The 16,990-nt window shown below is 44.8% G+C and overlaps 1 long non-coding RNA gene across 2 annotated transcripts in view; it reads left to right on the plus strand.

Moving 5' to 3' along the window:
* Nucleotides 1-7,120: 7,120 nt before the first annotated feature.
* The window catches only part of LOC144339008 (uncharacterized), a 44,954-nt gene continuing 35,084 nt past the window's right edge, over nucleotides 7,121-16,990 (plus strand). For both annotated transcript variants that reach the window (XR_013413537.1, XR_013413536.1), the window contains exon 1: nucleotides 7,121-7,253. This is a non-coding gene — a long non-coding RNA (uncharacterized LOC144339008). The remainder of the gene's footprint in view (nucleotides 7,254-16,990) is intronic.

Here is a 16,990-nt window from a genome sequence, read left to right on the forward strand (position 1 = left end):
AAGAATTATTGTCCTGAAACCCCAGGCTAAGGTACCACTCTGCACAGCATAAGGGCCTATATAAGATAGTTCAGCCTATCTCTTATGATCCCTTTTCTCAACCACTCTAGAATGCATACTGTTTCAGCCCCAGATACACTTTGCATATATCTCTGTAAGTGTGATCACTTTATGCCCATAGCCAGCTTTCCTCTTTGCTTAAAAGCTTCCTACCTTCACACAGAGCTCAGAATCTGCAGTCTTCATGGCCCATTTTAAATGCCACCTTTTCTGTGATTTCTTTGGATTTCCATGAGCTTTGTTCTTTTCTTTGTTTTACAATTCATTGATTTTATGCACTTCTTTTTACTACTTCTCAAGAGATATGAATTACCCTTCCTTGTCTGCCCCCTGCTATAGGAGGTATTGAACGAATGCTGAGGCCCAAACTTTTTTTTTTTTTTTTTAGACAGGGTCTTGTTCTGTCACCCAGACTGGAGTACAGTGGCATAATCACAGCTCACTGCAGCCTTGGCCTCCTAGGTTTAAGCAATCCTCCCCACTCAGCCACCTGAGTAGCTGGGACTACAGGCGGGCACAACTACATCCAGCTAATTCGTTTTTTATTTTTTTGTAGAGATAAGGTCTCACTTTGTTGCCCAGGCTGGTCTCAAATTCCTAAACTCAAGTGATCTTCCCACCTTAGCCTCCCAAAGTGCTGGGATTACAGGTGTGAGCCACCATGCTGGCTCCAAGCTTCATTCTTAAGTACAGAAAAATGTCAAAAGAAAAGCTAAGCCCTGTACCCCCATAATGCCTTAATGCAGAAGAAAGCTTCAAGCCGAGACTTCTGGGAAGTATTTGATTTGTAAAAATGGTGAAGAAAATGGAAACAGGTACAGCCCAAGTGACACCACATGTGCCAGGATGAGCAGGTCCTGTGCAAATAGATACAGAAAAATCTAAGATCTGTTAGCGTGGAGTGTAGGGTTTATGAAGAGTCTAAAATATGGATGCCACAAGGCCATATTACCCAATGAGCCAAAGGTATGAGACACAGCACTCTCAAAGGTCTGTAGGGTCAAGGCCATTCAGTGGAGGCCCAGGACTCATTAGTAATTGAAAGAAAAAAATGGACAGCTTATAACTTCCACCTGCTCTCTGAGAAAGAGAGGACCAGGGACATTCCCGTTTTTTAGGTAATTTTCATAGGTTTATGTTTCTCCTCACTGTTATTCTAGTTTTAAATTCTGATAGTTTAGGCCAGGCGCGGTGGTTCACACCTGTAATCCCAGCACTTTGGAAGGCTGAGGCGGGCGAATCACGAGGTCAGGAGATGGAGACCATCCTGACTTACACGGTGAAACCCCATCTCTACTAAAAATACAAAAAATCAGCCAGGTGTGGTGGCGGCCGCCTGTAGTCCCAGCTGCTCGGGAGGCTGAGGCAGGAGAATGGTGTGAACCTGGGAGGTGGAGCTTACTGAGATAGTGCCACTGCACTCCAGCCTGGGCAACAGAGCAAGACTCCGTTTCAAAAAAAAAAAAAAATTATGGTAGTTTTATGCAAGAATCATCAATGGATGTTGGTTGAAAGTGTGATGAGAGAAAGGATATTTACATCATCTCTTAAAAAATAGAAGTAACAAAGAAAATAACAAAAAGATATCATTTCAAAGTCTTCAGAAGATACTATTCTCCCTTTGAAATTCATAACTGTACAGTGGAGAAACCTTTGGGATATCACCAGACATTATGTATCTCCTAATGTGATATAGTGAGAAGGATACAACATCAGTTTTGTGATATTCTTACCAAATGCATAACCTGAATTTAATCCTGAGGAGGGAGCAGACAGACTGAAATTGAGAGATGGTTTATTAAGTGTCAAGTTCATGAAAGACAAACACTGAGGAACTGTTCCATACTAAAACAGACTAAGGAGACCTGACAGTGAAATGCAATGTGAAATCCTGGATTAGAGCCTGGGCTGAAAAAAGAACAATAGTGGGACAATTGGTGAAATCAGAATAAATTGTGTAGATCAGATAAACATTGTGTCAGTGTTACATAGATACAATGATAATATTGTGTTAGTGTTAATTTCGTGATTTTGATTCCTTTTTTTTTTTTTTTTTTTGAGATGGATTCTCACTCTGTCACCAGGCTGGAGTGTAGTGGCGCAATCTCGGCTCACTGCAACCTCCAACTCCCTGGTTCAAGCGATTCTCCTACCTCAGCCTCCTGAGTAGCTGGGATTACAGGCACGCACCACCACACCCAGCTGATTTTTGTATTTTTAGTAGAGACAGAGTTTCACCATATTGGCTAGGATGGTCTCAATCTCCTGACCTTGTGATCCACCTGCCTCGGCCTCCCAAAGTGCTGAGATTACAGGCGTGAGCTACTGCGTCTGGCGATTGTAATTCTTATACTCAAGTATTAACATTTTGAGTATCTGGGTAAAAGTTCATATGAAATCTTTTTACTATTTTTGCAACCTTTTTTTTTTTTTTTTTTTTTTTTTTTGAGATGGAATCTCACTCTGTCGCCCAGGCTGCAACCTCCACCTCCCGGGTTCAAGTGACTCTCCTGCCTCAGCCTTCCGAGTAGCCGGGACTACAGGCGCCCGCCACCACGCCCAGCTAATTTTTTGTATTTTTAGTAGAGACGGGGTTTCACTGTGTTCCCCAGGCTGGTCTTGAACTCCTGAGCTCAGGCAATCTGCCCGCCTCGGTCTCCCAAAGTGCTAGGATTACAGGCCTGAGCCACCACGCCCAGCCTATTTTTGCAGCTTTTTAAGGACTGAAATTGTTTCAAAAAGAAAAGTTAAGAAAATAAAAATAATTACTTATGGTTGATTAAAAATAGAGCTCTCTAATCCAAACAGTAGTTCACACTCTCCAGGCACACTGGATTCTGTGGTTTATCCATCTTAGAACTTCCTGCCTCCCTTCATCTTGCTATTAATACTTGTCTTGTAGGGAAAGAAATCAGGAGCTTGGCTGAGAAGTAAGAGTGTTCTTCCCACTCCAGTCCCCAAAGCCACCAGTCAGCCTAGTCCATCTTCAGTTTGAAAATAGGAAGAGATGGAACCTAAATCCATTCACTAATGAACTTTTGGATCTCGGGTGGATTTGAGTTCCAGGAGGCTCTGTCAATTTGACCAGAGGTTTTCAGCCCAAATGACAACACGGTGAAGCATATAAGGTAAGAAAATAAGTGAATTGAGCCAGATTGTTTTCAGAATGGCCTCTTGAATTGTATTCTTCTGAACCAGACATATTTGGGCTTATATGTTAACTTTGTATCAAATTCTTTACTTACACAAAGAGTACCTTCACTGTATTTTTCTCAAAACATATGACCTCCTGGGTCTCACTCTCATTTTTCTCTTTAGTTTGAGACACGGGGACAAGAAATACTTCCCTTTCCTCTTCCTATGAGGAAAATAACACTGGGAGAAACTGCGAGTGTCGTGAAATCAGCCCCAGCATTTGAACTCCGTTGGGGCAGAATAGGGAGTTGGGGCGGGGCAGGGGGTCTGTGGTGAACAGGAGCACGAGTGCTCTAAAGGGGCCATCTCAGTCTCTGCCCCACCTGATTATTGCCTTGAAAGAATTTGGGCCTAGTGGCCGGGTGCGGTGGCTCACGCCTGTAATCCCAGCACTTTGGTAGGCTGCGGCGGGCGGATCACGAGGTCAGGAGATCGAGACCATCCTGGCTAACACGGTGAAACCCCATCTCTACTAAAAATACAAAAAATTAGCTGGGCGTGGTGGCGGGTACCTGTGGTCCCAGCTACTCAGGAGGCTGAGGCAGGAGAATAGTGGGAACCCGGGAGGTGGAGCTTGCAGTGAGCCGAGATTGCACCACTGCACTCCAGCCTGGGTGACAGAGCGAGACTCCATCTCAAAAAAAAAAAAGAAGAATTTTGGCCTCGTGTTGACAGAAATCCCAATTTTTATGAATAAATATTGGCAGCTAGTATCCTTTATTTCAAAACACAGTGTGTCGCCTTTGTGGGCCAAACAAACATATCGAGAACCATCATTTGATGCCTTCGGATTCAGACAAAGCAAGGAGACTTTCTCTTCTCTCTCCAGCTGCCTCGGACCCTCACCTCCCTGCAAGGCCCTCCGGAGGCCTCAGAGGACACAAAATTTGGGTCAAGAGGGTGACTCTAAGAGCAGAGTAGCTGGAGGAAATATTTAGAAGAGTGGTGAATAAAACGTGAAACAAATGGGATGCTGCTAACGGCAGAAGAGGGCTTTCTGAGCCAGGGAAGTTTCAGATTGGGAGACTATGGAGGGATGTTAAGAATTAACTTATTTAGAAGTAGGCATTCTTAGAAGATGTAATAATAACTAATTTATTGTTGGCCTATTTTGTGCCAAGCACTATCTTAACTCTTTGAATCATTTTATTAGGTCACTGATTATAAAAAAATTTTCTGTGTAGGGGCAGTGGCTCATGCCTGTAATGCCAGCACTTTGGGAAGCCGAGGTGGACGGATTGCTTGAACCCAGGAGTTCAAGACCAGCCTAGGCAACATGGTGAAACCCTGTCTCTACAGAAAATACAAAAATTAGCTGGATATGGTGGCGCATACCTGTAGTCCCAGCTACTCACTTGGGAGGCTGAGGTGGGAGGATCGCTTGAGCCTAGGAGGTTGAGGCCGCAGTGAGCCATGATTGTGGCATTGCACTCCAGCCTGGGAAACAGAGAAATACCCTGTCTCTTTTAAAACAAAATTCTTAGGAGTCTTGACCTTAATGAGAAAGATGGATTTCTCAAAGTTCTTAGCTGCATCCATTGGCTCAACATTTATTTATCTAATATGCCACTCACTATTAAAATACACAACTCAATAAGACACTATCCCTTCCCTTAATGAATAGGTCATCAAGAGAGTGAGAGAGACCGTACATCAGTGATGGGTGGGACCCCTGCCAGGCCACAGGTGGGCCCAGGGCCACCCCCATGTAAGGGGAGGATGGTGAGGTCAGCCTGGGGCTCAGGCAGTTTCCTCAAGGAGCAGCCATTTAAACTGTTTTCAAGGGCCATTCAAAGTTAGCTAAGGAAAGAACAAGAGGACAGAGGAGGAAATTCTAGAAGGAGGGACACAACCTGTCCCAACAAGATGCATTATGACCAGTGTGTTTGCTGAGAAATGCAGCTACAGGGAGTTTCAACCCTCTGCGCCCGCAGCATAGGAGACAATGGGCCATCCCTGCTCCCTCTGCATTCCTTCAATAAACGTTCACTAAATTGTGCTTGGCAAAGGGGCAGATGTGGAGAAATTCCATCAATGAGCATTTATGAAGCTTGCGGTCAAACCATACTCACATCCTGTTCCAGATAGTGAAAGGGCACAGGGTGTGGGTGTGTGTATAATCTTAGAAAGGTGAAATCCTTGAGTCTTTTCCTGGTCTTCAGACTTTTAACTTTTTTTAGCAATTACTTTGACAAATCAGTAGAAAATTTAAATTTCTACATATACTTAAATGTATACACACATACATTTTTCCACAAAAATCAGTAAGAGGACTGGAGGATGGGGTGGGGGTGGGTGGATACACACAGTTCACTTTGTCCTCTGCAGGGTGGCTTAGTTAACCCCAGATCAGGTTGCAAAGCAGAAAGTAACTGAGGTTTGTTGAAGAAAGGGCAGGTTTACCTGAAACATGTCTTGAAGGGGCCCAGTTCGAAGAAGGAAACAGCATTAATGACAAGCAGATGGAAACCCATGAATGACTGTGGATGAAGCCCAAGTGAGATGGACGTTGGTTTTAGAGAAAAGATAGCTGAGTTTGGAGGACCTGCTCTAGGAGTTCCGTGGAATCATGGGAAATCACAAGGCAGTGGCTGCTAAAAATACCTTGTGCATGTTACTAGCACCTTGTTAAAAGTACATGGGCCAAAACCTGTAGGCTTTATTTGTATTTTACTGACAAAAATTCTAGGCCCCCTTATAAGGTCTTGGAAAAGGTGAATATGAAGGTCCTAATGCCAACGCCTTTCTCTGCCCAAGGAGGAGCAGGAGCCTGTCCATCCAAAGCTAACAACCCCTAAAGAAGTGCCATGATGGTTGCAAAATGAAATCAGAAGCACATCAAAAAACTGGACAGCAGGCCAGGCATGGCAGCTCATGCCTATACTCCCAGCACTTTGGGAGGCTGAGGCGAGCTGATCACTTGAGCTCAGGAGTTTGAGACCAGCTCAGGCAACATGGTGAAACCTCAATCTCTACAAAAACAAACAAAACAAAACAAACCCTTCCCAGAATTAGCTGGACATGGTAGCACATACCTGTAGTTCCAGCTACTCAGGAGGCTGAGGCAGGAGAATCGCTTAAGTCTGGGAGGTTGAGGCTGCTGTGAGCCACCGTTTCGCCACTGCACTCCCTGGTGTCAGAGGGAGACCCTGTTTCAAAAAAAAAAAAAAAGGCAGAGTAATTACACCCATAACATTCCTCACCAGAAGACTCTGAAAGGAACACATTAGGCAAGCAGTTTACAGAGTGGTTATTTGCTTACCAGGTTATTTGGCTTTAGAAAGAATTAATTGGAAGGCTCTTCTGAGCCAAAGGAGCCAACAAACATTTAAGTGATTGTTTATGAACAATAAACTATTTGAGGAGGCATGATGGAGCTGAGAAATTTAAAGGTGGCTAGGGTCTTTAAAGAGTTACCACCAAGAAACATCAGTAAAATATCAACTTTGTACAAAAGATATATTTTAAGTGTGCATTCTTGAAGAGTTACTAGCAAATAAAAGGTAAAATGTATTACAGGGTTTTTCTGGAAATTCTGTTGCCTATCTTTTATAATGTGAAGAATCACTCCTTTGTTTTTTAATTTCCATGTTCAAATCCACTTTGCTGGAAGGTAAGTAACTGGTCCTTTGGGCCCAGCCTGTACCTGCCTTGGGAGTTGGGGGAGAGGCTTTGGGCCCGTGTTTCTAGGCCTCCCATTGCACAAGCTCAAGTAATGTTAGCATTAGGTGTATGACTGCATGACAAACTGTTCCTCCCCTCCCTTGACCTGGTGAATCTGTAACCAGAAAAGCCAGTTAGATCTCCTGACACATTGGGAGGGTGGGGTCTGGTGGGGAAGGAGCAGGGGATGCCTTCATGGGAGCCGTGCTTTCACAGTGGGGAGTCCTGATGCCTTGCCTGTGAGTGCCTTCACAGACTTCAGAGCGTGATGGCACTGCCAGAGAGAAGAGAATTCACCATGGACACCCAGCCTAGTGCCTGGCAGCTGGCAGATGGTAAGCATTCAACAAGATCTGGAGAGAGAATGGGGTTAAAAAACACGGTACTTTTCATAAAGTCAGAATATTATGAGGCCTCCAAACATGGCATTGTGGACAGGTAAGATCCAGCTGGGCGCTGAGCCTCACATATTGTTATTATTTTTCTTCTCTCCATCTCTAGGAATGGTGCACATTTGCTTTATCACACAAGGAGGAGTTTTATGTAGGGTTTTTTGTTTGTTTTGGGTTTTTTTGAGACGGAGTTTCACTCTTGTTGCCCAGGCTGGAGGGCAATGGCAGGATCTCAGCTCACTGCAACCTCTGCTTCCCAGGTTCAAGTGATTCTCCTGCCTCAGCCTCCCAAGTAGCTGAGATTACAGGCATGCGCCACCAAGCCTGGCTAATTTTTGTATTTTTAGTGGAGACGGTTTCACCACATTGGTCAGGCTGCTTTCAATCTCCTGACCTCAGGTGATCCACCCTCCTCAGCCTCCCAAAGTGCTGGGATTACAGGTGTGAGCCACCACGCCTGGCTGTGTTTTGTTTTTGTTTGAGACAAGAGTTTCACTTTGTTGCTCGGGCTAGAGTGCAGTGGTGCAATCATAATTCACTGTAGCCTCGACCTACTGGCCTTAAGCAATCCTTCCACATCAGCCTGCCAAGCAGCTAGGACTACAGGCATGCACCACCATGCCCAGCTAACTAAAATTTTTGTTTCTTTGTTTTTTGTAGAGATAGGGTCTTACTATGTCACCCAGGCTGGTCTCAAATTACTGGCCTCAAGTGATCCTCCTGCCTCAGCCTCCCAAAGCACTGGGATTACTAGCATGAGCCACCGTGGCTGGCCTTATGTAGGCTTTTGTTTTGTTTGTTTTGAGATGGAGTTTTGCTCTTGTCACCCAGGCCGGAGTGCCATAGTGCAAGCTCGGCTCACTGCAACTTCCGCCTCCCAGGTTCAAGCAATTCTTATGCCTCAGCCTTCCGAGTAGCTGGGATTACAGGCACCCGCCACCATGCCCGGCTAATTTTTTGTATTTTTAGTAGAGATGGGGTTTCACCGTGTTGGCCAGGCTGGTCTCGAACTCCTGACCTCAGGTGATCCACCCGCCTCGGCCTCCCAAAGTGCTGGGATAACAGGCGTGAGCCACCACGCCTAGCCTATGTAGGCTTTTTAAGACCCAAATTAGAGATTACAATCATGTCCCTTCTGTAGTCTTTTCACTTGTTTTAACTACCCAGATATGGCAGAAACTCTGGTTGTTTGCTAGTGTCCACTCTTCCCTCCTTCAAATATAGAATTCTAAAACCTTAGCTGGACACACAGCCACCTGATTAGAGATATTTCCCAGTCTCCCTCACAATTAGGGGTGGCCGAGTAGCTACACAAATAAAAATAATAATAGTTTATACTCTTATATGTGCTGAGTAATTCTCCTAAATGCTTTAGATATACTAACCCATGTACTTTTCACAATAACTTCATGAAATGTTTAAAAACAGGAGCACCAATATGTTAAATGACTTGGCCAAGGCCACACAGATAGTAAATGGTAGAGCTGGGGTTTCATCTCAAAAATGGGGCTGCTGCATTTGCCATTAGCTTACATTTAGCCCGATGGATGAGAGCAGAACTTCTAGGCCGTGCCCTCAAAGGGGAGAGGATTGCTGTCCATTGCCCCTTCTCTCTTTCCTCCTAGCTAAAAATCACCATGTTCAACTACAAGACGGATGCTCCATACTGAAGTTGGCAGGACCGCACGATAGGAAGTACCTGGGTGCAGCAGGGTGCAGTGGTCTTTAATCCCAGTGCTTTGGGAAGCTGAGGCAGGAGAATCACTTGAGGCTAAGACCAGCCTGGGCAATATGGGGGACCCCATCTCTACCAAAAACAAACAAAAAATTAGCCAGGTGTGATGGCATGACCATGTAGTCCTAGCTACTTGGAAGGCTGATGCAGGAGGATTGCTTGAGCCTAGGAATTCAAGGCTGCTGTGAGCCATGATCATGCCATTGCACTCCAGCCTGAGTGACGGCGTGAGGCCTTGTCTCTCAAAAAAAAAAAAAAGCCTAGGGTTCCCAAAGCCACAGAACTATCTCCATCAGCCTGGATTCCCAATGTTCAGATTGTTACATGAGAAAGAAAGAAGTGTTGAGCTGATTTTAGCCATTGTTATTTGGAGAGGAAAGGTAGTCTTTTATCACAGCCATACTGTAACAAGGGGTATACCCTAACTAATCTAGGTCACAGAGGGAAGGGAAACATATCTTTGAACACCTACTCTGTATCTGGTGTCTTCATATATTATCTCATTCAGTTCCTACAAAAGTTCTGCAAAATAGGGATTATTGGCCAGTATCTGCAATGAGGAATCTGAGGCCCAGGGCGGTAATTGGTCTAAGGTCACATAATTGGATAGTTGAATAGGCTGGGATTTCAATAAGTCTTCACCAAAGGCCTCTTTTTCACTACAGCAGTGCCTCCTGGAGATGGTGACTCATTCATAAGAGACATTTCCATGGCTGTATCATGATTCATAACCCTTTTATTATTCTTCAAAGCAATCTGATCAGATTGGTACTCTTAGTTCCAGTTCATAGATGAGAAAGCAGGCAAGACATGCAATTATACCCCCAAAGTCAACAGAGAGCCTAGCTTTAGAAGTTGCAGCTGCAGAAATTAAAGACTGATGATTCCTTTACAAATAGAACCAGTTTGAGACCCCAAAAGCCCTTATTCTTGAAGCTTGCAAAATAGCTGCTCATTTTTTATAAATTTTAAAGGAGGTGGATGTTGCTATGACACAGAAATGCTGCGTTTAAGCTGATTTTTAGGGATCTTTCCTAAAAGGTTTGACTATTCCAGGTTTGTGGGTCACATTAGACCTTCTAAGCTGCAGGGACAGTTTCATGAAGCCCCTCAGCCTGGAGACTGGCCCTCTTCCAGAGATAAAGGTGGTAGTTACTGAGATTCTCGCATACTCTGCCATGTACAACCTCAAGGTGGGAGACCTGGAAACCTCCCCACCCGCCAGCCCCAAGTCCCAAGTTCCACTGTTTTTCTTCTTTGGATTCCTGTGGGAGAGCAGCTTTCTCTGTTACCAGTCTACTTGGGGGAAATGGTGACCAACTGCTCCCCACTACATATTTCCTGGGTTAACAGGATAATATGGTTTGGCTGTGTCCCCACTCAAATCTCATCTTGAATTGTAACTCCTACGATTACCACGTGTCATAGGAGGAACCCAGTGGGAGGTGATTGAATTATGGGGGTGGTTGTTTCCTGTGCTATTCTTGGGATAGTGATGAATCTCATGAGATCTGATGGTTTTAAAAATGGGAGTTTCCCTGCACAAGCTCTCTCTTGACCTGCTGCCATCCATGTAAGATGTGACTTACTCCTCCTTGCCTTCCACCATGATTGTGAGGCCTCCCCAGCCATGTGGAAGTGTAAGTCCTGTTAAATCTCTTTCTTTTGTAAATTGCCCAGTCTTGGATATGTCTTTATCAGCAGTGTGAAAATGGACTAATACACAGAAATAGCCAGATCAAGCTGGGTCTCACACCTAATTTCCCAGGGAAGGGGCACAATGTTGTAGCTTAAGCCCACTGCCTGCCTTTCATCCAATCAACAATGCCCAGAGAGAATATAGCCATGGGGATTTGGGAAAAGGGCTGTTCTGATAGAAACTGCAGGAGCCAACGACTTAGGACATTGTTACGGGGACTTAGGACAGGATTCTCAACCCTGGCTGCACATCAGCATCACCTGGGGAGTCTTAAAAATCTGCCAAAGTCCAAGCCCTACCCCAGAGACTATGATTTTTTGGTGCTTTGTCAAAAGTTGCCCAGGTGATGATTTGTAGGCCATAGTAAGATGTTTGCAATGTATCTTAACAGTACAGAGGAATCCTCTCAGAAAGGTTTTAAGTGGGGAGCTGTGTGTTCTGAAAAGTGCTTTGCTTTGTTCTGTGACTTGTTAGTGGCTCCATTCTCTTCAGGTGTTAAAGAAACATCCGAAGATTGGCTTATTGAAGGTGGTCCACAGACCAGTGACATCATCATCACCTGGGAGTTTATTAGAAATACAGAATCTCAGGCCCCACCCCTGACCTGCTGAACTACAATCTGCATTTTAACAAAATCCCCAGGTGCTTTGTGTGCACGTTAGACTTGAGAAATGCCACCTTGAGACCCTCATTCTCAAACTTGGTTGCACATCAGAGTCATTTGGGGAGTTTTTTAAAACACTGAAGCCAGATCCCACCTCCGGGGATTCCGATTTGATTGATCTGAAGTACAGTCTGGGAATTGAGCTTTTCTTTTTTTTTTTCCTTTTTTCCTTTTTTTGAGATGGAGTCTCACTCTGTTGCCCAGGTTGGAGTGCAGTGGCGTGATCTTGTCTCACTGCAACCTCCGCCTCCAGGGTTCAAGTGGTTCAAGCAATTCTCGTGCCTCAGCCTCCCAAGTAGCTGGGATTACAGGCACCTGCCGCCATGCCCAGCTAATTTTTTTGTATTTTTAGTAAGATGGGGGTTTCACCATGTTGGCCAGGCTGGTTTCGAACTCCTGACCTCAAGTGATTTGCCTGCCTCAGCATTCCAAAGTGCTAGGATTACCAGCGTGAGCCACTGCACCTGGCCAGAGTTGAGTTTTTCAAGAGCTTCCTGGGTGACTGTAAAGGCAGCAAAATTTGAGAACCATGGCCTTAAGGGTCTTCCCTTGCCACACTCTCCACTCCACTTCTCTCCCTGCTCCCAAATTAACTAAAGAGTCAGTCCTGAAAATCTCCTTTCTGTTAGGACAGTGAATTCCAAGAAAGCAGTTATCCTAGTTATCCTATTGCGCTATTTGATTTAGATTTAAAGTAAGTAACTCCAGGCAAAAATATAGCCCTAAAGATTCTATTTGAATCTTTTCAAGAATTGATTGAAAAACATTATGCCTGTCTATTTCTCTACCTCTTCTATCTCCAGAACCACACCCCTAGGCGTCAGCCTGGACTTTTCTCTCTCTTCCAAGCCACTTTTTGAAGGCAGGGAAAGGAAAACATAAATATTAGGCATCCTGATGCTCACCTTGGTGTCCACAGCACAGAATGCCATTTGTTATTGATTCAATGTCTCAACCTGGGGGAATTTTCCATTTTGCTTAAGGTCTCAGCCTTCTGGGCTGCTCAATTTATGCTTTGCTCCTGCTGTGAGCAGCTAAACTAAAAAGCTCTCCAGAACCCGTCAAAGCCAGTTCAGGTTTTCTTTAGCTAGATAGCATCAGAGGGAAATAATGGAAAGCTACTGCAGAACAATTGTCCTTTTATGTCAAGGCAGCTTTCACTGAGGGAGGGGACCCCTTTGCTTTATTATTCTCAAAATTAGCCTCACAGGAAAGGGTCTGTGCTCTCTCCCGGAATGTCAATCATCACCCCAGTCCAGGGCTTTTCAATGTCACCTCTCAATCTCCCCCACTCCTTTCTTTTCTTGAGTAATAAGAATCACGTTTCCTAAAATTGATTGAGGGAGATGTTGAAACTCAAAACCAGAGAACTTAAAATCTGTGGGAGGTAGGAGGCTTTTCAGCAAGCAGTGACTGGTGAAATATGGCAGAGTCAGACATAGCAGACTGAACCAACCAGGACTTTGGTCATCTCCCCAAATCTAGGGAGCCACCAAATCAAACAAGCAGCCACCTGGAACTATGAACACATGCCAGGTTCCTCAGAGCCTCCTAAACCACATCTTGAAGTTGAAAGATGAGTTCATGTATGAAAAGAGGGAATTGATAGCCATTAAGATTTCTTCCCCAACGCCTATCAACCCCTCCACTACGGAGGCCATCATGGAAGAATGAGTTTGATCCCACTCCCAGCTCCTTGGCTGGACCATGATTGGTTCAGGGCAATTGGGGCTTATCCCACTTCCCTTTGCCATCGTGACTGGTGTGGAGAAAGCTGGTCTGAGGACCAAGCCAATATGTTGGGGAAAGATAGAAAAATGGAGATGCAGCCCTCAATGATAACTCTCAATGCTCAGGAGTTAATTCCTACATACCCTAGCTTCGTTATCCTGGAATGAGATAATTCTGAGCCATGTGTTGTACATCAGTTCCTAGAGCTTCCCTGGGGGTTAACCTCCAGGTGCCCAGTGTCTGTAAGTAATTTAGCAATGCCCCCTCTATTAGCTGCCTTCTCTACTCCTCATTACTTCACAGTTCTCTTCCCATACTCCCTTAAGATCCCCAAATAAATGACTTATGCCCAAATCCTTGATGCACGTCTGCTTCTAGGGGAAGTCTAAACTAAGACAGTTTTGTTGAAGTTGAATTTTTAGACTAAATGTGTGGCTTTCTCTTTGTGGATGCCAGGATGTTTGCTGGCCCTTTGCCTGTCTCACTCTTCCTCCCTGGTGTCTGCCAGACAAACTCCTACTCATGCTTCAAGACCCAATTCAAGCTTATGCTTTTCTGTGGGTTCTTCCTAGGTCAACTAAGAAAAGTTAGTCATGCCATCCCTTAGGTCTTCATTGAACGATGCACAACACTCCAGTTTTGAAGTGATCTTATTAGAGTTAGGTGTTTACCTGGTGATGTTTCTTCTGATCTAAGGGCCTTAAGAATAGATACCTCTGTTCTCCTAGCGCAGGGGCTTAGCACAGAGCTTATCATACAGCTGACACTGAACAAATGTTGGTTGAATGGATAAAAGAATAATCTAAATAACTAGATACCTGACTGGAGTCTAATTAGAGACTGACATCCAACTCTCTAGAATTCAGAGGTTACACTTCCTGCCTTTTGAAACTGGCACTCTAAAGCAGAGAGAGGCTCTTAACTTGCATGGATACAGGAAATCTGGGGACTCCCAGAAATTGTCTGCAAAACGAGGCCTGCCCAAGTATTGATCTGAGCAGAAGGTCTCTGCTGTCATCAGATTTTTAAGGAAGTGTGTGATTCAATTCATTCAATGACATTTGATAACTCTTATATGCCTATTACACACTAAATATTGTGCTAGGTGCTGAGGATAAAGAAGTGAAAAAAAAAAAACCAGACAAAATCCCTTCCATACAAAGGGGGAGACAGAAAATAAATCATAAATGAAGACAAGTGCCATGTAGAAAGACACAACTCAAAAGGAGGAAAGGTTACAGGAGGCCTGTGCTGTTTATCTGGGATGGCCAGGAAAGGTCTCTCGGCAGTGGCAGTAGGCAAGGGGGCAGGAAGCAGGGAGACCAGTGAGGAGGTGACCACAATAATCTAGACAAGCGGTGATGATAGCTTGATGCTGGTGGTCACAGGGGAGGAGATGAGAAGTGGTTACATTCTGGATATATTTTCAAGATACAGTCAACAGGATTTGCTGATGGATTGGATGGGGGTATGAAAGAAAGGATTGGCAATGACTCCAGAGTTTTTGGTCTGAACATCAGGATGAATGGAATTGCCATGAACTGAGATGGGAAGTCGGTCTGTGGGCAGGCACTAAAGGAGACTTAATCATTGTCCCAGAGAGACTTCACGACTGGTGACTAACATCTGTCTTTCCCCAGCTGCTTCCTGTCTTTCGTGAACCCCAGAGAGATACAACAAACAGTTTTTTCCAAGACCTTTGTGAAGCTGAGGCCATGGTGGTGGCTGCTCGAGTCTAACTCCACAGCCTGTGGGAGATGTATTTGTTCCCATAATTAATTATCTTAGGACCAGCCTGACCCAGACAAATCATGAGAGAGACATTGCTTCTCCTTAGCATTCTGCAGACTTTTCATCCAGGTTGTCTCTCACCCACCAGAAGGAACATGTGGCAGTAGAAGCAGCAGAGATTGCCTGCTCTTAAAGATCCAGGCTATAGCCCTAGCTATCAGCTGGCCAGTGCTAGACAAGTTATTTAATTTCTTCTCCCCTGGTTTCCTAATCTGGAAATAATGATTGTCATAAAGATTACAGGAAATGAAGGCGTGTGTTCCACTACACTTGCTGCATGACAAACTACCCCAACGGGTAATGACTTACGACAACCACCATTTTATTATATCTCACAGATCCTGTGGGTCAGGAATTTGAGCAGGACTTGGCTGGGTCATTTATGTGATCCTTGTAGTGTCAGTTGAGGTTGCACAGCTGGCGGATGGATTGGCTGCAAGAATCCAAGATGGTGTCACCCATGCCTGGCACCTTGGTGGAGATGGCTGGAAGCCTGGGCTCCGCTGGGACAGTTGAGTGGGGCACCTACACGTGGCCTATCTGGAATGACAATCTTAGTTGACTTTTTTTTTTTTTTTTGAGATGGAGTTTGCTCTTGTTGTCCAGGCTGGAGTGCAATGGCGCAATCTCGGCTCACTGCATCCTCTGCCTCCTGGGTTCAAGCAATTCTCCTGCCTCAGCCTCTCGAGTAGCTAGGATTACAGGCATGTGCCACCACACCCAGCTAATTTTGCATTTTTAGTAGAGACGGGGTTTCTCCATGTTGGTCAAGCTGGTCTCGAACTCCCAACCTCAGGTGGTCTGCCCACCTCTGCCTCCCAAAGTGCTGGCATTATTGGCGTGAGCCACTGCACCCAACCCTTAGTTGACTTCTTACGTGGCAGCTGGGTTATCCCAGAGCAAGCATCCCGAGAGAACCATGTAGAAGCTGTACAGCCTTTTCTGACCTAGCCTGGGGAGTCAGATGGCATCATTTTCTTCACATCTTTTTAGTTGCAAGTGAGTTGTAAGGCCAGCCCAGACTAAGGAGTATGGGAATTAGACCCCAGCTCTCATGGGAGGAGTGACAATATCAGATTGTACAAGAGCATATGGGATGGGAGATAATGTTGTCGTGTCTTTAGAAGTGTTAAATGAAATGAAGGAAATAAAGCACCTGGCATAGCCGCAGGCTCATAGTATGTCTTTCAGTGGTGGCATTTCCTCTCCCTTGACCTTTTTGTCCTTGCCACTTAAGCCCCTTCTGTTTCCCAGCAGGGTTTTGCCTTAAATCATGCCCTATGGAGGAGAGACAGGTAATTGTTCATACTCACCTTATGCTATTTGCACACCGCCAAAAGCAGTGATTCCTTCCAAACCCACAGGAATCAAACTTTTATTGTTAGAAGAGATGTTTTTGAAAGTGGTGTAACTGGAGCCTCTGAATCACAGCCCAAGCTACTTGCTATAGTCAAGACCAGTGTTTACAGGAGAGAGCCCTAGAGTTGGGGTCAGGAGGTCAGAATGACTAGCCATTTGGCTTTAGCAAGTTGCTTAAGTCTCAGAGCTGCTTTAGTTTCCTTAACTGTACAACAGGGATAGAAATACCCTGTGAAATAAGTTTCACAAATCAAGCAATTGATTTGTAAAGTGTAAAAGACTATACAAATATCAGGTGCTGGATTATATTTTTTAGGTCATTCCCAATGAAATGGTGGCTAAACTGAGGCATTGACGAGGGTCAAATTTGTGTTTCACTCGAATGGTTTTTAAACATGGCTGCAAATTCTTTGACCTTTCCCCCACCAGGATGTGAAGTCTATGTCCTGTCATGTATATTGTACCCTTGAATGTGGGTGGAAGTGATACTATGTGACTTCAGCTAGATCATAAACAGAGATACTGTTTTTATCCTATTCACTGGAATAGTTACTCCTGAAGCCCTGAGCTACCACGTAGGAAGTCTAACTACTCTGAGGGCCTCCATGCTGTGAGGAAGCCCAAGCCACATGAAGAGGTCATATGCAGACACTCTGGTTGGCTGTGCTAGTGAAGCCCAGATGGTCAAGTCGTCTCAGCCC

The sequence above is a fragment of the Macaca mulatta genome, chromosome 2 (assembly GCF_049350105.2).
Source record: "Macaca mulatta isolate MMU2019108-1 chromosome 2, T2T-MMU8v2.0, whole genome shotgun sequence".
NCBI lineage: Eukaryota > Metazoa > Chordata > Mammalia > Primates > Cercopithecidae > Macaca > Macaca mulatta.